This window comes from Pongo abelii, chromosome 7 (assembly GCF_028885655.2).
Source record: "Pongo abelii isolate AG06213 chromosome 7, NHGRI_mPonAbe1-v2.0_pri, whole genome shotgun sequence".
NCBI classification, from domain to species: domain Eukaryota; kingdom Metazoa; phylum Chordata; class Mammalia; order Primates; family Hominidae; genus Pongo; species Pongo abelii.
The window spans coordinates 12,733,975-12,755,352 of record NC_071992.2 but is presented as its reverse complement, the minus strand read 5'-3'; the positions used below and the strand labels follow the sequence as shown (position 1 = coordinate 12,755,352).

The 21,378-nt window shown below is 42.8% G+C and overlaps 1 pseudogene; it reads right to left on the bottom strand.

Moving 5' to 3' along the window:
- Nucleotides 1-6,299: 6,299 nt before the first annotated feature.
- Nucleotides 6,300-6,396, bottom strand: LOC112134772 (U6 spliceosomal RNA; annotated as a pseudogene).
- Between the last annotated feature and the right edge of the window lie 14,982 nt (nucleotides 6,397-21,378).

Sequence of the window (21,378 nt, the reverse complement as noted above, 5' to 3'; positions counted from 1 at the left end):
TTACTAGGACCACTTGGACAGTGGGTGCAGTCCATGGAGGGCGAGTTGAAGGAGGGTGGGGCGTCGACTCACCTGGGAAGCACAAGAGGTTGGGGAATTTTCTCCCCTACCCAAGAGAAGCCATGAGGGACTGAGCCTGAGGAACTCCAGTACAGATACTGCGCTTGTCCCACGGTCTTTGCAACCTGCAAACCAGGAGATTCCCTCTGGTGCCTATCCCACCAGGGCCCAGGGTTTCAAGCACAAAACTGGGTGGCCATTTGGGCAGACACTGAACTAGCTGCAGTTCTTTTTTCCCATACCCCAGTGGCTCCTGGAACGTCAGGGAGACAGAAACGTTCACTTCCCTGGAAAGGGGTACTGAAGACAGGGAGCCAAGTGGTCTGGGTCGGCGGGTCCCACCCCCTGCGGAGCCCAGCAAACTAAGATCCACTGGCTTGAAATTCTTGCCGCCAGCACAGCAGCAGTCTGAGATTGACCCAGGACATTCGAGCTTGGCAGGGGGGTAGGGCATCCACCATCGCGGAGGCTTCAGTAGGTGGTTTTACGCTCACAGTGTGAACAAAGCTGCTGGGAAGTTAGAACTGGGTGGAACCCATTGCAGCTTACCAAGACTGCTGTGGCCAGACCCAGATTTCTCTTCTCTGGTCAGGGCATCTCTGAAAAAAAGGCGGCAGCCCCAGTCAGGGACTTATAGATAAACCCCCATCTCCCTGGGACAAAGCACCTGGGGAAAGGGGAGGCAGTGAGAGCAGCTTCATCAGACTTAAAGGTCCCTGCCTGACAGCTCTGAACAAAGCAGTGGACCTCCCGGCACAGCGTTTGAGTGCTGCTAAGGGTCAGACTGCCTCCTCAAGTGGGTCCCTGACCCTTGTATATCCTGACTGGGAGCTACCTCCCAGTAGGGGCCGACAGACACCTCATACAAAAGAGCTCTGGATGGCATCTGGCAGGTGATCATCTGGGACGAATCTTCCAGAGGAAAGATCAGGCAGCAATCTTTACTGTTCTGCAGCCTCCACTGGTGATACCCAGGCAGATAGGGTCAAGAGTGGACAAGCAGCAAACTCTAGCAAACTGGCAGCAGAGGGGTCTGACTGTCAGAAGGAAAACTAACAAACAGAAAGGAATAGCAGGTCCACTCAAAGACCCTATCCAAAGGTCACCAACATCAAAGACCAAAGGTAGATAAATCCACAAAGATAGGGAGAAACCAGTGCAAAAAGCTGACAAATTCAACAACCAGAATGCCTTTTCTTCTCCAAAGGATCACAACTCCTTGCCAGCAAGGGAACAAAACTGGATGGAGAATGAGTTGGATGAATTGACAGAAGTAGGCTTCAGAAGGCAGGTAATAACAAACTCCTCCGAGCTAAAAGAGCATGTGCTAAGCCAATGCAAGGAAGCTAAGAACCTTGAAAAAAGGTAAGATGAATTGCTAACTAGAATAACCAGTGTAGAGAAAAACATAGATGACCTGATGGGGCTGAAAAACACAGCATGAGAACTTCATGAAGCATACATAAGTTTCAATAGCCAAATCGATCAAGCAGAAAAAAGGATATCAGTGATTGAAGATCAACTTAATGAAATAAAGAGAGAAGACAAGATTAGAGAAAAAGGAATGAACAAAGCCTCCAAAAAACATAGGACTATGTGAAAAAAACAAATCTATGTTTGATTGGTGTACCTGAAAGTCACAAGGAGAATGGAACCAAGTTGGAAAACACTCTTCAGGATATTATCCAGGAGAACTTCCCCAACCTAGCAAGACAGGCCAACATTCAAATTCAGGAAATACAGAGAACACCACAAAGATACTCCTTAAGAAGAGCGACCCCAAGACACATAATCATCAGATTCACCAAGATTGAAATGAAGGAAAAAATGTTAAGGGCAGCCAGAGAGAAAGGTTGGGTAACCCACAATGGGAAGCTAATCAGACTAACAGTGGATCTCTCTGCAGAAACCCTAGAAGCCAGAAGAGAGTGGGGGCCAATATTCAACATTCTTAAAGAAAAGAATTTTTAACTCAGAATTTCATATCCAGCCAAACTAAGCTTCATAAGTGAAGGAGAAATAAAAGCCTTTACAAACAAGCAAATGCTGAGAGATTTTGTCACCACCAGGCCTGCCTTACAAGAGCTCCTGAAGGAAACAGCAAACATGGAAAGGAACAACTGGTACCAGCCACTGCAAAAACATATCAAATTGTAAAGAACATCGACACTATGAAGAAACTGCATCAACAGGCAAAACAACCAGCTAGCATTATACTGACAGGATGAAATTCACACATAACAATATTAACCTTAAATGTAAACAGGCTAAATGCCTCAATTAAAAGACACAGACTGGTAAACTGGATAAAGAGTATAGACCCATCGGTGTGCTGTATTCAGGAGACCCATCTCATGTGCAAAGACACACACAGGCTCAAAATAAAGGGATGGAGGGCTATTTACCAAACAAATGGAAAGCAAATAAAAGCAGGAGTTGCAATCCTAATCTCTGATAAAACAGACTTTAAACCAACAAAGATCAAAAGAGACAAAGAAGGGCATTACATAATGGTAAAGGGATCAATGCAGCAAGAAGAGCTAACTATCCTAAATAGCTATGCACCCAATAAAGGAGCATCCAGATTCATAAAGTAAGCTCTTAGAGACTGACAAAGAGACTTAGACTCCCACACAATAATAGTGGGAGACTTTAACATCGCACTGTCAATATTAGGCAGATCAATGAGACAGAAAATTAACAAGGATGTTCAGGACTTTAACTCAGCTCTGGACCAAGCAGACCTAACAGACATCTACAGAACTCTCCACCCCAAATCAACAGAACATACATTCTTCTCAGCACCACATTGCACTTATTCTAAAATTGGCCACATAATTGGAAGTAAACACTCCTCAGCAAATGCAAAATAATGGAAATCATAACAAATAGTCTCTCAGACCACAGTTCAATCAAATTAGAACTCAGGATTAAGAAACTCACTCAAAATCACACAAGTACATGGAAACTGAATAACCTGCTCCTGAATGACTACTGGGTAAATAACAAAATTAATGCTGAAATAAAAATGTTCTTTGAAACCAATGAGAATGAAGACACAACATACCAGAATCTCTGGGACACATTTAAAGCAGTGTGTAGAGAGAAATTTATAGCACTAAATGCCCACAAGAGAAAGCAGGAAAGATCTAAAATTGACACTCTAACATCAAAATTACAAGAACTAGAGAAGCAACAACAAATAAATTCAAAATCTAGCAGAAGACAAGAAATAACTATGAAGAGAGCAGAACTGAAGGAGACAGAGACACTAAAAACCCTTCAAAAAATTAATGAATCCAGCAGCTGGTTTTTAGAAAGGATCAACAAAATAGATAAACTGCTAGCCAGAATAATAAAGAAGAAAAGAGAGAAGAATCAAATAGATGCAATAAAAAATGATAAAGGAGATATCACCACTGATCCCACAGAAATAAAAACTACCACCAGAGAATACTATAAACACCTCTATGCAAATAAACTAGAAAATCTAGAAGAAACTGATAAATTCATGGACACATATACCCTCCCAAGTCTAAATTAGGAATAAGTTGAATCCCTGAATAAACAAATAACAAGTTCCGAAATTGAGGCAGTAATTAATAAACTACCAACCAAAAAAAAGTCCAGGACCAGATGGATTGACAGATGAATTCTACCAGAGGTACAAAGAGGAGCTGGTACCATTCCTTCTGAAACTATTCCAAATAATAGAAAAAGACGGAATCCTCCCTAACTCACTTTATGAGGCTAGCACCATCCTGATACCAAAACCTGGCAGAGACACAACAAAAAACGAAAATTTCAGGCCAATATCCCTGATGAACATTGATGCGAAAATCCTCAATAAAATACTGGGAAACTGAATCCAGCTGCACATCAAAAAGCTTATCCACTGCGATCAAGTTGGCGTCATACCTTGGATGCAAGGCTGGTTCAACATATGCAAATTAATAAAAGTAATCTATCACATAAACAGAACCAATGACAAAACCACATGATTATCTCAATAGATGCAGAAAAGTCCTTCGACAAAATTCAATGCCTCTTCGTGCTAAAAACTCTCAATAAACTAGATATCGATGAAACGTATCTCAAAATAATAAGGGTTATGTATGACAAACACACAGCCAATACCATACTGAATGGGCAAAAACTAGAAGCATTCCCTTTGAAAACCAGCATAAGACAAGGATGCCCTCTCTCACCACTCCTATTCAACATAGTATTGGAAGTTCTCGCCAGGGCAATCAGGGAAGAGAAAGAAATAAAGGGTATTCAAATAGGAAAAGAGGAAGTCAAATTGTCTCTGTTTGCAGATGACATGATTGTATATTTAGAAAACCCCATTGTCTCAGCCCAAAATCTCCTTAAGCTGATAAGCAACTTCGGCAAAGTCTCAGGATACAAAATCAATGTGCAAAAATCACAAGCATTCCTATACACCAATAACAGACAAACAGAGAGCCAAATCAGGAGTGAACTCCCATTCACAATTGCTTCAAAGAGAATAAAATACCTAGGAATACAACTTACAAGGGATGTGAAGCACCTCTTCAAGGAGAACTGCAAACCACTGCTCAAGGAAATAAGAGAGGACACAAATGAATCAAAAAACATTCCATGCTCATGGAGAGGAAGAATCAATATTGTGAAAATGGCCATATTGCCCAAAGTAATTTACAGATTCAATGCTATCCCCATCAAGCTACCACTGCCATTCTTCACAGATTTGGAAAAAAACTACTTTAAACTTCATATGGAACCAAAAAAGAGCCCGCATAGCCAAGACAATCCTGGGCAAGAAGAACAAAGCTGGAGGCATTACACTACCTGACTTCAAACTATACTACAAGGCTACAGTAACCAAAACAGCATGGTACTGGTACCAAAACAGATATGTAGACCAATGGAACAGAACAGAGGCCTCAGAAACAACACCACACATTTACAACCATCTGATCTTTGACAAACCAGACACAAATAATCAATGGGGAAAAGATGCCTTATTTAATGAACGGTGCTGGGAAAACTGGGTAGCCATATGCAGAAAACTGAAACTGGACTCCTTCCTTACACCTTATATAAAAATCAACTCAAGATTGATCTTGACTTAAATGTAAGACCTACGACCATAAAAATCCTAAAAGAAAACCTGGGCAATACCATTCAGGACATAGCCATGGGCAAAGACTTAATGTCTAAAACACCAAAAGCAATGGCAACAAAAGCCAAATTTGACAAATGGGATCTAATTAAACTAAAGAGCTTCTGCAAGCAAAAGAAACTATCATCAGAGTGGACAGGCAACCTACAAAATGGGAGAAAAGTTTTGCAATCTATCCATCTGACAAAGGGCTAATATCCAGAATCTACAAAAAACTTAAATTTACAAGAATAAAACAAACCCGTCAAAAAGTGGGCAAAGTTTATGAACAGACGCTTTTAAAAAGAAGACATTTATATAGCCAACAGACATATGAAAAAATGTTCATCATCACTGGTCATCAGAGAAATGCAGATCAAACCCACAATGAGATACCATCTCATGCCAGTTAGAATGGCGATCATTAAAAAGTCAGGAAACAACAGATGCTGGAGAGGATGTGGAGAAATAAGAATGCTTTTACGCTGTTGGTGGGAGCGTAAATTAGTTCAACCATTGTGGGAGACAGTGTGGTGATTCCTCAAGGATCTAGAACCAGAAATACCATTTGACCCAGCAATCCTACTGCTGGGTATATAATAAAAGGATTATAAATCATTCTACTATAAAAATACATGAACACTATGTTTATGGCGGCACTACTCACAATAGCAAAGACTTGGAACCAATCTGAATGCCCATCAGTGACAGACTGGATAAAGAAAATGTGGCACATATACACCATGGAATACTATGCATCCATAAAAAAGGATGAGTTCATGTCTTTAGCAGGGACATGGATGAAGCTGGAAACCACCATTCTCAGCAAACTATCACAAGAACAGAAAACCAAACACTGCATGTTCTCACTCATAAGTGGGAGTTGAACAATGAGAACACATGGACACAGGGAGGGGAACATCACACACCGGGGCTTATCTGGGGGTGGGGGGCTAGGGGAGTAATAGCATTAGGAGAAATACCCAATGTAGGTGTTGGGTTGATGGGTGCAGGAAACCACCATGGCACGTGTATACCTATGAAACAAAACTGCACGTTCTGCACATGTACTGCAGAACTTAAAGTATAATTTAAAAAAAATTTATAAAAGAAAAAATACATATTTTTACAGAGGCCAAACTAATCTTCTCTGTATCATTCCAATTTTAGCATGCATGCTGCTGAAGCAAGTGCTATTTTATACTCTTTTGTAAGTTTTTTTTACTATATATTTTATTGATTTATTCTTTTAACTATTTCATGCCTTGCAAAATATGCATATATTTTAATTTTTGTCAGCATATTTCGGGGTGGGCTTCTGAATCTTTTGAAATGCTTTTGTATTCCAAAGTTAACTTTTTTTTTTGCTATCAGAATCTAGCATTTACTACCAACGTTAATTTTAAGTCATACACATTTCTGCGGTGTCAGGCTTACTCCAGTTCCAGGAAGTCCATCTGCCCTAACTTACTTGGTACTCATTGTGTTCCTCCTCTTGCCTGATGGGCTCATAAAGGTCTTTGAATCCACACATTTCAGGCCCAGAGATGCTCAACACACACGTTCAGGAACCCAATTTCACCACAAAATGTATTTGAAACAAAAGTTTTGTCATCCCTCATTTTTTTTTTTCTTTTTAGAAATGGGATCGCACCATCTTGTCCAGGTTTCCCCTGGGCTCATGTGATTCCCCTGCTTCAGCCTCTCCAGTAGCTGGGACTACAGGCACATGCCACCACATCCAGTTAATTTTTAAATTTTTCTTTTATATAGTTGGCATCTCATTATGCTGACCAGGCCGATTTTGGACTCCTGGCCTCAAGCAATCCTCCTTCCTCAGCCTCCCAAAGTGCTAGGATTACAGGCATAAGCCCCTCCGTGCCTGGCCCTGTCCCTCATTTTTACTACAGATTCCAGTTATTCTCCTATAGCCATTTGATTGTGTTTATTGGTGGGAATGACACTCATCCTATTTAATTTTTTAAAAAATAATATAGCCCAGAAACTGATTTCATAAAAATTTTAAAAACTCTTTTTTTTTTTTTTTTTTTTTTTGAGATGGAGTTTCACTCTTGTTGCCCAGGCTGGAGTGCAATGGCACCATCTCAGCTTACTGCAACCTCTGCCTCCCGGGTTCAAGCGATTCTTCTACCTCAGCCTCCCAAGTAGCTGGGACTACAGGCACCCGCCACCATGCCCGGCTAATTTTTTGTATTTAGTAGAGACTGGGTTTCACCATGTTGGTCAGGCTGATCTCATACTCCTGACCTCAGGTGATCCGCCCGTCTTGGCTGCCCAAAGTGCTGTGATTACAGGCGTGAGCCACTGTGCCTGACCAAATACTCTTCTTTTCTTAAAGAAGGTCTGCTAATGGGCAGGTGGGTCATGTATGGACAGGCATAATCTCTTCTCACCTAGGCCGCACCAGCACCTGTCCTACACAAGCTCCAGGCCTGCCGGTGCCTCTGCTCCTGAGATGTATTTCCTCATTAACTTCTCACCTCCACCCACCAACCCCTGCCCTGGAGTTGCTTTAGTTGTACTGGCTACAGTTTTGAGGGGTTGTTCTCCATACAAATTGCAGCTCACCTCTACCACCATATGAAAGTGTGCTAGAAGGAGTTCACTGAATGACCCTCTTGTTGACATTGAATTTCATACATAGTCTTACCAATCCACATGCCAAACAGGCCAGAAAGAGCCATGACAATGACCAGCTGTGCAGGGATTCATAGATAAAGCCACAGTCCTGCAAGAAAGACAGTCAAGTTTCCTAAAAAAAAAAAAAATTTGTTTTTAGACAGAGTCTCGCTCTGTTGCTCAGGCTGTAGCACAGTCATGCCACTTCATCTCACTGCAACCTCCGCCTACCGGGTTCAAGCAATCCTCCCACCTCAGTCTCCTGAGTCGCTGAAACTACAGATGCCCGCCACCATGCCTGGCTAATTTTTGTATTTTTAGTAGCGATGGGATTTCAGCATGTTGGCCAGGCTGGTCTCAAACTCCTGGCCTTAAGTGATCTGGCTGCCTTGGTCTCCCAAAGTCCTGGGATTACAGGCGTGGGCCGCTGCACCTCGCTGGTTTCTCAAAAATTAAACATAAGCCGGGCTTGGTGCCTGTAATCCCAGCAACTTTGGGAGGCCAAGATGCGAGGCTCTTCTAACTCCGGGAGTTCAAAACTGGCCTGGGCAACATGGTGAGACCCCATCTCTACAAAAATTGAAAAAAATATATTAGCCAGGCATGGTGGTGTGCGCCTGTGGTCCCAGTTACTTGGAAGGCTGAAGCTGGAGGATCGCTTGAGCCAGGAGGTGGAAGCTGCAGTGAATCCTGTCTGCCCCACTGCATTCCAGCCTGGGTGACAGAGTGATATCCTGTCTCAAAAAAAAAAAAAAAAAAAAAGAAAAAAGTATAGAAATCTAGCAATTCCACTTCTGGGTATATAATCAAAGGAATTGACCACAGAATCTTGAAGAGAGATTTGCACACCCATGTTCACAGCAGCATGATTCACGATCACCAAAAGGCGGAAGCAACCCAGGCGTCCATCAACAGATGGATGAATGGGCAAAATGTGGTCCAGCCACACAGTGGAATAGTATTCAGCCTGAAAAAGGAAGGAAATCCTGGCCCATGCTACAACATGGATGCATCTTGAAGACATTAGGTTCAGTGAAATAAGACAAACACAAAAGGACAAATTGTGTACGATTCTGCTTATCTGAGGTCCCTACAGAATCAAATTATAGAGACAGAAGGTAGAATGGGGGTTGCAGGGGCTGGAGGAAGATGGGGGAGTTACTGTTTAATGGGTGCAGAGATTCAGTTTGAGAAAATGAAGTAGTTGTGGAGATGGATGTTGGTGACGGTTGCACCACGATGTGAACATCCTTAAATGCCACTGAACTGTACACTTAAAAGTGGCTAAAATGTTGGGCGTGATGGCTCACGCCTGTAATCCCAGCACTCTGGGAGGCTGAGGTGGGCGGATCACCTGAGGTCAGGAGTTCAAGATCAGCCTGGGCAACATGGCAAAACCCTGTCACTACAAAAAAAACAAAAACAAAAAAAAAAACAAAAAAAAACCAAAAATTAGCCAGGTGTCATGGTGTGCACCTGTAGTCCCAGGTACTCAGGAGGCTGAGGTGGGAGGCTCACTTGAGTCTGGGAGGGAGATGTTGCAGTGAGCTGAGATTGTGCCACTGCACTCCAGCCTGGGCGACAGAATGAGACCCTGCCTAAAAAGAGAAAAAGTCCGCTGATGCAGGTGGATCACCTGAGGTTGAGAGTTTGAGACCGGCCTGGCCAACATGGTGAAACTACGTCTCTATCAAAATTACAAAAATTAGCTGGGTGTTGTGGCGAGCACCTGTAATCCCAGCTACTGGGGAGGCTGAGGCAGGAGAATTGCTTGAACCCGGGAGGTGGAGGATGCAGTGAGCCAAGACTGTGCCACTGCACTCCAGCCTAGGCGACAGAGTGAGACTCCATCTCAAAAAAAAAAAAAGTGGCTAAAATGGTCAATTTTATAATTATATTTTACCACAATTTTAGAAAGAGAGAGAGAGAGAAGGAGAGAAGCAAGTTATGAACAAGGAGAACAGGGGATGAGCATATGGCAGGCACTGATCCAGGCCCTTTGAGAGCTAGGCAGAAGAGAATACTTAATCCCCCCAATTAAGGGGGCATGATGTGGTTAATTCTTTCCTCAAATCTACTTATTCATATCCCAGCAGTTTTATAGGGCTGTGTACTTCCCGAAAATTCCCAATATAGATGCTCCCAGCTTACAATGGGGTTACACCACCTGCTAACCTGTCATGAAGTCAAAAAATCGTTAAGTGGGCCAGGCACAGTGGCTTATGCCTGTTGTCCCAGCACTTTGGGAGGCCGAGGCAGGCAGATCACTTGAGGCTGGGAGTTCAAGACCAGCCTGGCCAACATGGTGAAACCCCTTCTTTACTGAAAATACAAGAATTAGCTGGGTGTGGTGGCGGGCGCCCGAAATCCCAGGTACTCCCGAGGCGGAGGCAGGAGAATCACTTGAACCTGGGAAACGGAGGTTGCAGTGAGACGAGATTGTGCCACGGCACTCCAGCTCGAGTGACACAATGAGACCCTGTCTCAAAATAATAATAATAATAAATTGTTAAGCGGCGCCATCACAAGTGTGGTACTGTCTAAATTTGTTTCCTTCCCACATTCCTGCCTCTACTTCCTTAGATTTTGCTAGTGGTTCTCAGTGTGGGCTGACACTGGAAACCCCTAGGGTACTGTAAAAAGCACCAATGCCAGAGTCCCATGTCCAGAAATTCACATGTAATTAGCTGGGGGTGGCCGGGGTATGAGGCAGTTTCAGATCCCTCTGGGTGACTGTCAGGTACAGCCTGAGCGGAGAACCACTGGTTCAGGCCACGGTTGCTTCATCGGGTGATGAGCGAGGCCTCCTGCCTCCAGACGCCACGGCCTTCCTGCTGTCCCCTGGACTGGACCCCACTGATCTGTGGAGGGGTCGGCCAACCCCGCAATAGGGATCAGCTCCGACCCAAGGGCGGAGTTCCGCCCTCCGCATGCTTTTGTAAATAAAGTGTCATTCGCCCCTAGCCGACGCTGATTCATTTGGGACTGCGGGGTCTGCAAAGCCTAAAATACTGATGAGCTCATCCTTTTCAGAACACGTTTGCCAGCCCCTGCATCCTACAGCCCAAGATCAGATGTCCTGCAAGCCTCTGGAGTTCGCTTCCCGCGGTAGGTCCTGCCTTCACGGGTCTTGGATCAGTTACCTGCTCTAGGGACACCCCCTGTTGTTTTGGGCAGAATGGGGTACACCTCCTCTTGCCCTCACAGGGCCTGGGTCCCCTTAGCTCACTGTTCTCCTTGTTTGTGACTGGCTGGTCTCTCTTGCAGAATTGGGAGACCCAGCAGGGTGGAGGGAGCAGGGCTTCATCTGTGAATCTCATAGCTAGCCAGGGTCTGGCATACAGTAGGCGCTCAAGGTATGTGCTGTCTCAGTGGTTTAGTTGAATGATCTTCACTACAGCCACATCAAAGCCTATGCTGGGCCGGCAGCTGTGGCTCATGCCTGTAATCCCAGCACTTGGGGAGGCTGAGACAGGTAGATCGCCTGAGCCCAGGAGTTCAAGACCAGCCTGGGCAACCTAGTTAGAACCCATCTCTACAAAAAAACAAACAAACAAACAAAAAAACCCCACTACATGTGGTGGTGCTTGCCTGTAGTCCCAGCTATTGGGGTGGCTGAGGTAGGAGGACGGCTTGAGACCTGGGGTTGAGAGGGTGGGTTGAGGCTGCAGTGAGCCGTGATTGTTCCACTCTACTCTAGCCTGGGCAACAGAGCAAGACCTTGTCTCAAAAAAAGAAAGAAAGAAAGAAAAAGCCTAGGCTGACTGTTCATAGGATGAGTAGAGGAGTCTTGGTTTGTGCAGAGAAAACTAGAGAGATTAAAAAAATGTTTGGCTGATTTAAAGCGTTCTCTGACTTCACTTTTGCTAAGAATTTGATGACTGTCATTCATCTAATCACAATAACAGCAAACAATGCAGGTTTTTTTTGGGCAAACAATAGCAAAAAATACAGTTTTCATAATGTGCTAAGTATGATATAAAGTGCTTTACATGTATATCGTTCACATAATTCTCACGACAGCCCTATGATGGGCACTATTATTATTCCTGATGTACAGATGAGGAAACTGAGGCACAGAGAGGGTAAGTGACTTGCCCAGGTTATATACAGCTAGTAAGTGACAGAGCTGAGACTCAAACCAGGCAGCCTGGGGCCAGAGTCCAAGCTTTTTTTTTTTCCTCTCTTTTTGTGGCAGGATCTTGCTCTGTCGCCCAGGCTGGAGGGCAGTGGTGCAATCACAGCTCACTGTAGCCTCCCTCTCCCAGGCTCAACTGACTCTCCTGCTTCAGCCTCCTGAGTGGCTGGGACTACAGGCATGCAGCACCATGGCCCGGCTAGGTTTTTGTTTGTTTGTTTGTTTGTTTGTTTTTGAGACAGTCTTGCTCTGTCATCCAGGCTGGAGTGCAATGGTACGATCTTGACTCACTGCAACCTTCACCTCCCAGGTTCAAGCAATTCTCCCTGCCTCAGCCTCCTGAGTAGCTGGGATTACAGGCACCCGCCACCATGCCTGGCTAATTTTTGTATTTTTTTTTTTTTAATAGAGTTGGGGTTTCGCCATATTGGCCAGGTTGGTCTTGAACTCATGACCTCAGGTGATCCACCCACCTGGGCCTACCAAAGCACGGGGATTACAGGCGTGAGCCAGGTTTTCTACTTTTTGTAGAGATGAGCCTGGCCAGGTTTTCTACTTTTTGTAGAGATGAGGTCTCACCTTGTCCTGGTGGATTTTTAACTCCTAGCCTCGAGTGATCCTCCTGCCTCAGCCTCCCAAAGTGTTGTGATTACAGAAGTGAGTCACCACACCTGGCCCAGAGTCAGAGCTTTTAACCACTATGTTACACTGCTTGAGGGTCACAAAAACTAATTACAACCCCACCCACAACCATGCAATTGTGGAGCCACCTCACAGGGTCTCAGCAAGAGCCACCCTTCCAGTAGAGCAGTCATCGGCCCCACCCACTATGCTGAAGCCTGCAGGGAGGCTGCACGGGCAGGCAGATGACTGACGCATCCTCTCAGAGAAGAGGAGTTCAAATCCCAGAGCCGCCTCTTCCTAGCTATGTACCCTCAGCCAAGATCATTAACTTGTTTTCCTCATCCTTAACAATGGGGCTCCCAGCCTCTTCCCCGGGCTGTTGTGAGGGTGACATAAGGCATGTCCCAGAGCAGATACAAAAGAGGCCATGTGTGCAGAGGGTGGTGGGTCGGGCCATTCAGCCCGATTGGGGCCATTCATTTAATGGGGTCCGGATACACCTTCATCTATGGATCTAGCCAGTTGCTGCTGCCTGTTTAGGTTTTGCCTGAATCTTGATCAAGAGTATCTGATAACCTTTCCTGCTTTGTTTTATTTGAAAACACTGTAAACTCAAGAGGGCTTTTTAAGTCACCTCTGGCCTCCGCCCTCTGAGCAGCACTCTCTCCAAGCCACTTTACATACACATTCAGCCTTCCTCTCCCTTCTACCAGGAGTGAGACCTTGGCCATGTCTCACTGATGAACCCGCAGGATAGAGGCGAACAAAGACAGAATCCAGCCCCGACAAAGCACGCTTAACTTTCCAGCCGGGCACGCCTGTCAAAAATAGGAAATGAGTTTCTGTAAAGCTCTCTCTCTTCCTCCTCAGAGAAAATCAAATTGAGTCTCAAATGAACCCAAAGGTGAAGAGTCTGGCTGTGATTTTATTTTTCTGTCATCCCCCTCTTCGCCCTTCTTAGATTTATTAATTGAAACCAATCTGTGGACCTTTGGGCCTCATGAATTGGAACTAAAGCTGGTACTGAGAGAGGGGAAAGGGTTTACGCTAAGGCAATAGCGCCACCTTGTGACCAATATTTTTACTGCTGTCAATGCGCTCCAGCCGCGGACCTCAGAGGGTGGTGATGCAGGTAAAATATGAACGAGATTGCTTCCCGAACCTTCTCAGTTTTGTCAGCTGTTTATATATATGTGTGTGTATATATATATATATGTATATATATGTGTATATGTGTATATATGTATATATGTGTATATATGTATATATATGTGTATATATGTGTATATATGTATATATGTGTATATATGTATGTATATGTGTATATATGTATATATGTATATGTGTATATATGTATATATGTGTATATATGTGTATATATGTGTATATATGTGTGTATATATGTGTGTATATATATGTGTGTATATATGTGTATCTATGTGTATATATGTGTGTATATATGTGTATATATGTGTGTGTATATATGTGTATATATGTGTATATATGATGTGTATATATGTGTATATATATGTGTGTGTATATATATGTTTTAATATATGTGTTTATGTTTTAATATGGTTTTATATATTTTATATATGTTGTAATGTTTTTTGTATGTTTTAATATATGTTTTTATATATGTTTATACATATTTGTTTTAAAATATATATATATATTTGCTTGTTTATTTCTTTTTCTGCATCTAATCATCCATTATATTTATTTCTAAGAGACGGGTCTGGCTTTGTCACCCAGGCTGGAATGCAGTGGCTACGGTCATGGCTCACTGCGGCCTTGACTTCCTGAGCTCAAGCAGTCCTCCCAACAGAGCCTCCCAAAGTGTTGGGATTACAGGCGTGAGCCACTGCGTCCAGCCTTGTCAGCTGTTCAAGTCTTAACCTGAGCATTAAATACGGACTATACACATGTAAATCACGGATATATATAGTACATTGCCTGTTTCTGCATGTACCTCAAGGGTTGTAGACTCCGGAAAATAGGTGCTCTTTATTCATTAGGTGGCTTATGAACACGTTTTGGGTTTTAATGCATTATCATTAACCCATTCACACTGTGTTCCAAACCCTGTAGTGACATCAGAGAGAAAAATGACACATACCATAGAGTCCCTGACTTCGGACAAATTACGACCTGGTCAAGATGATTAAGTTCCTCTCAAATTGCCTTGAATTGGCCTGATACCGTCTCCCCACACCCTGTAGCACCCAAATGCAGGTAGACAATGAAATTAAGTGGATTTCAAACACGACCACACTAACTCTAAAGCATTCGTCACTGGCCAAGAAAATGTGATTAGGAGCTTACTCGAGCTAGCAGATTCCTTCAATGCATTCAGTCCTCCCCTCACCCAAGGACAGATTAGGAAGCTCCAGCCAATGGCGCATGTCTGTCTTACTTTGAGAAGGAAGATGGAAGTATATTTTCTTGAGGAGAGAGTTCCCTTACTCTTTTCCATCTTTTCTTCCTTTTTCTCTTACTTTTTCCTTTGTTCCCTCACTCCCTCCCTTCTTCCCATCTTTCTTTTTAACTTTCAGCATTTCAAATCTCCAGTGGATACATTTCTGGTGAAAAGTCTAACTAGAAAAAAAATTGGGGTAGTGGTGGTGGTGGTGTTGCTGGAATTTTACAACATTGATTATCTCAGGGTACTCAGAAAATTCTAATGGCTATTATGAGTGTCTTTTATAAAGAAAAATTGGAAACCTAAGTTGATTGTCTCTTCATAAATTCAGTTTGTTTGGCAGACAACATATCTCCAGGCGGAGTATCTTTATTTTTTATTTTATCTTTCATCTTTAGATGAAACAGGTGGAACCCCTGCTTTAGATAGAAGTAGGTGCTGACCTCTAGTGGACATGTATAGCACTACAGCTCTACACAGAAGTAGGTGCTGACCTCTAGTGGACATATATAGCACTACAGCACCACAGAGAAGTTGCCTAGGGAGAATAGCTATTGAAAAACGCATTCTAGAAAGATTGCTCTGTTTTCTGCTTTTGCGGATCCCTCAGGATCCTGAAAATTTCTCCTGTACCTTCCACATTTTGGGAATGCTACAGTTTGGGTATTCGGCCCTCCAGATCTCATGTTGAAATTTGGCCCCCACCATTGGAGGTGCGCTTAGTGGCAGATGTTTGGTCATGCGGGCAGATACCTTATGAATAGATTAATGCCCTTGGCAGGGGGTTAAAACGAGCTCTTACTCTGTTAGTTCTGGAGGGCTGATTGTCAGAAGGAGCCTGGCCCCTCCACCCCCACCTTGCTTCCTTTCTTTCCATGTGGTCTCTGCACACACCAGCTCCCTTTTACCTCTGCCCTCAGTGGAGGCAGCCAGAGGCCCTCACCAGAAGCAGATGCTAGCACCATGCTCCTTGCACACCCTGCAGAACCATGAACCAAATTAAACATGTCTTCTTTATAAATTACCCAGTCTTAGGTATTCCTTTATAGCAACATAAAATGGACTAAGACAAGAAGCCACAAATCTGCAATTCTTTGGCTGATGAATTATCAAATATAGCTAACCTAACTAGCTTCCTCCCTTTTGCATATGTCTGGCCTGTCTCCTGGCACCTCTGCTTTCTCTTCATGAAGCACCCAGGTAACCCATTATCCAGCGCTCTTACTAATTATATTCAGTGTTTCTTTCTTGCTGCTGGGGCAGGAGGTGGAGAACAAAGGGAATGAGGGAACATTGAGCAATTTCTCTTCATTGTGACCAGCTAGGGCAAATTGTCCTTGGTCTTCTAACCCTGCAGCAAGTATTCATTGCTAAAACACACACACACGCACACACACACACGCACACACACGCACGCATGCCATTTATGCAAAACACATTAGTGAGGGTATTTTTCCTCCTTAAGCATCAAGGAAAGCCAGCAAAAAACAGCATAAAGAGTTTTGGGTGGGGAAACAAACAAGGTTCTAGTCCTGGCCCTGCTCAAATGACCATAGGGCACTAGGAAAGTCTATCAGTTCCTCAGTTTTCTTTTTTCTTGTTCTTTTTTTTTTTTTTTTTTTTAAGACAGGTTCTCACTCTGTTGACCAGGCTGGAATGTAGTGGCATGGTCAGTGCTCACTGCAGCCTTGAATTCCTGGGCTCAGGTGATTGTCCTGCCTCAGCCTCCCCAGTAGTTGGGATTACAGGCACACACCACCATGCCTGGCTAACTTTTTTTTTTCTTTTTAGTAGAGATGAGGTCTTGTTGTGTTGCCCAGGCTTGTCACAACCTCCTGGGATCAAGCAATCCTCCTGCCTCAGCCTCCCAAAGTGCTGGGACTGCAGGTGTGAGCCACCCCTCCTGGCCCTCATTTTTCTCAAATGTAAAGTGAGAGAGTCTAATTAAGTGACCTTTAAAGACAAATTTAGCTTTACTTTCATATGATTTATGTTGTCTGGACTCTTATTGAAATTTCTATTCAAAGGCCCCACCCCTGAAAATTTGGTTGTTAGTGCATAGCCATGCCCAGGAAGACAGTGTGGTTTCAGGCCTGTCAGATCTCAGATTGGCCCATATTAGGCATGTATTAGTTATCAATTGTTGTATAACACATTGCCATAATGCTTAGTGGCTTAAAACAACAACATTTATTATCTCACCCCATCTGTGGGTCAGGAATCTGGCTGTGGCTTACCTGGGTCTCCTGTCTCAGAGCCTTTTATGTGGGTGCAATCAAGGTGTCGGTTGGGGCTGTGGTCTCACCTGAAGGCTTGACTGGGAGCAGGATTCATTTTCATGCTTACTCTTGTGGCTACTAGCAGGCCTCATTTCCTTATGGACTGTTCAGTTGAGGGTTTCAGTTTCTCTTCTCTTCTCTTTCTTTCCTTCCTTTTTTTTTTTTTTTTTTTTTTTCAGGGTCTCACTCTGTCACCCAGGCTGGAATACAATGGTACAATCTCAGCTCACTGCAACCTCTGCCTCCCAGGCTCAAGCAATCTTCCACCTCAGCCTTCTGAGTAGTTGGGACTACAGGTGCACACCACCACACCCAGCTGATTCTTGTAGTTTTTGTAGAGATGGGGTTTCACCATGTTACCTAGCCTGGTCTTGAACTCTTTGACTCAAGCAGTCTGCTCACCTCAGCCTCCAAAAGTGCTGGGAGTACAGGCAGCAGCCCATCGTGCCAGGCTGGTTTCAGTTTCTTGTACATGGGCTTCTCCATAGGGCAGTTCATAATAAGGCAGTGTCCTTCATCAGAACAAGCAAGTAAGAAGAGCTGGGGAGAAAGAGAGAAGAGGAGATGGAAGTTACACACTCTTGGGAGCTAATAAGTGATGGCCCATCACTTGTGCCATGTTGTATTGATTAGAAGAGAGTTACTAATTTCAGCCACTAAAGGAGAGGTGATAATACAAGGAAGTGTGTGGTAGGAATACTAGGAGGCAAGGGATCTTTAGGAGTTATTAAGAAGCTGCCTATCATGCTGTGTGACTTCAGGAAAGTGAATGTCTATATACCTGTTTCTTTCATTGTAAAATGGGGATAATAATGCCTACCTCATAGATTTGAGGTAGGAAATACATGTAGAGTACTGGGGACATTTTACCTCAGAGCCCTGTGATCATTACTTCCCATATCCTCCCTGAAGGAGGCCTTCCATATACACGAGTGGATAATTGAATTATCCATGCTGTTTTATGTTTTCTCCCCAAATAGGCTTTGAGCTCCCTGAGGAATAGTAGCAAATGGAAAACAATGAAAATGTGATGATTTATTTTACCCTTACAGTTATAAATCAAAATAATAAGATAATCTTTAAGCCACCAATTATATGCAGGAAAGAAGTTCAGTAGTCATTGGAAGGCTGGTTTCTGTATTTCTCACCATGGTATTCCTAGCACCATAGCACCTGGTCTGTGGCAGACACTTAATAAATATCTCCTGAATTGTACACTGTTTTTGTTTTATAAACTATTTCTCAAGGAAACTGGAATAGCATATTGTTTGGCTTAAAGAGGCTGCAAGCTTCTTGATATCATAGGGAATATTATTGAAAAGAAAGAACCCAGACATCATTGTCTTATCCTTTCTTAAAGTCATGAATTTTTCCACGTGGAATATTGTATGATTTATGGTACTTTAAGAAGAGAAGCTCTCAAGAAAGCATAGTTTGAATGATGATTATTATCAGAAACCCAAAGGACTTTATCTTCAGCGTAAGGGTGAACTAGCCCTCAGGTTTTCATAATCTGGTTTGTTCAGGAAACCTCAAGCAGTTTCTAGATGGGTAGTGCCTCTACTGCAGGCAGGAGCATGTGCAAATCCTCTCTGGGGAAAAGAAGTTTCATCCAATGTCTAAAGTGCTTCCTATAAATAATTTTTTTTTTTTTTTTTGAGATGGAGTCTCACTCTGTTTCCCAGGCTGGAGTGCAGTGGCACAATCTTGGCTCACTGCAACCTTTGTCTCCTGGGTTCAAGTGATTCTCCTGCCTCAGCCTCCCAAGTAGCTGGGATTACAGGGGCCCGCCACCACGCTTGGCTAACTTTTTGTATTTTCAGTAGAGATGGAGTTTCACCATGTTGGTCAGGCTGGTCTTGAACTCCTGAGCTCAAGTGATTCACCCACTTCGGCCTCCCAAAGTGCTGGGATTACAAGTGTGAGTATCATGCCTGACAATGATTATTGTTAGTATAATAGCAGTACACAAAAATAATAAATGCAAAAGGAGAACAAAACAATAACTAAGAACCAGAAAAACAACAGAACAAAGCCCACAAAGATGTCATTGGAATATTAAAATTCCAATAAGAATATTAAAATTCCAATAAGAATTGAAAGCGTTGAACACAATTAAACAACTGCCGTTCTTACTATATTTAAATGAACAAAACATAGGCTTGGCTGCATCTATGGGGAAATAGAAGTAAACAACAACAACAAAAAGCAAATATAATAGAAAAAACAAATAGAGCTTCTAGAAATAAAACACATAATCCTGAAATTAAAAGTTCACCAGATTGGTTCACAATCATGTTAGACATAGCTGAGGAGATAATTAATCACCTTGAAAATAGGCACAAAAAATTTTCCAGAAAGTAGCGCAAAGAAAAGATCAAATACATAGAAAAATGATTAAGAGGCATAAAGAAAAAATCTAACATAAATTTTATTGATGTTCTGTAAGTAGGGGGAATGGGGCAGCAGCAATGTATGAATAGAGAAAGGTGAATACTTTTTAAGAAGTGCTGAGAGAGAGCAAACCACAGATTTGCTGTATCACAAACTGGTTCAATACAAAAAAATTTACACTGAGAGTACAGTAAAGCTTAAAAGATCAAAACAATGGAGATCTTAGAAACAACCAGAAAAGGCTGGGCATGGTTACTCATGTTTGTAATCCCAGCACTTTGAGAGGCTGAGGCAAGAGGATTGCTTGAGGCCAGGAGTTTGAGAGGAGCCTGGGCAACATAGTGATACTCCATCTCTGCAAACAAACAAACAAACAAACAAAAAAAAGTAAAATAATTAGCTGGGCATTATGGTGCACATCTGCAGCCCTAGCTACTTGGGAGGCTGAGGTGGGAGGATTGTTGAGTCCAGGAGTTGGAGGTTACAGTGAGCTGTGATTGTACCACCACATTCTGGCCTGGGTGACAGAGCGAGATCCTGTGTCAAAAACAAAACAACAAAACAACCAGAGGAAAAAGACATTTTCAAAGGAGCAGCAGTGAGACCAACTGCTGACTTCTCAATGGCAACAATGGGAGCCTGAAGACAAGGGAATGGCATTGTCAATGCATTAAAAGAAAATAATTACTAGTTTATATACCAGAAAGAGATATTTCAGGAATGAATTTGAAATAGAGATTTTTTCATACAGACAAAATGAAAGGTTTTTCATTATCGAATTCTCAATGAGGCAAATTCTAAAGGATATATTTCAAACAGAAATCATGTGATACTAAATGGAAGAAATGAATATAGAACAAAAAGTGGTAAATATTGGCTGGGCATGGTGGCTCAAGCCTGTAATCCCAGCACTTTGGGAGATAGTTGTAGGTGGATCACCTGAGGTTAGGAGTTCGAGACCAGCCTGGCCAACATGATGAAACCTTGTCACTACTAAAAATGCAAAAATTAGCTGAGTGTGGTGGTGGGCACCTGTAATCACAGCTACTCGGGAGGCTCAGGCAGGAGGATTGCTTGAGCCCAGGAGACAAAGGTTGCAGTAAGCCAAGATTGCACCACTGCACTCCAGCCTGGGTGACAAGAGTGAAACTCCATCTCCAAAAAAAAACAAACAAACAAACAAAAACAAGTGATAAATATCTAGATAAAATCTAAATTAACATTGGTTAGATAAAACAATAATAATACCTTGTGAGGTTTAAAATAAAATTAAAATACATGACAATGCCAGCAAATATGCTGGAGGGGGAGAAATGAAATATAAGTGTTCTAAAGATTTTTAATTGTCCAAGAAAAGAGTAAAATATTGACTAACTTTAGAATCTGATATGTTAATTATGCATGTTTTAATTTCTAGGTATCCAGTAAAATAGTGGAAATAGAATATATAACTTATAAATCAGGAGTAGGAAAAACAGAATAATAAAACATAATTAAGAAGCAAGAAGGGGGAAAACAGGACAGGGCAATTAGAAAGCACAAAATAAGGCTGAGCATGATGGTTCACGCCTGTAATCCCAGCACTTTGGCAGACTGAGGCAGGCGGATAACTTGAGGCCAGGAGTTTGAGACCAGCCTGGCTAATATGATGAAACCCTGTCTCTACTAATAGCAA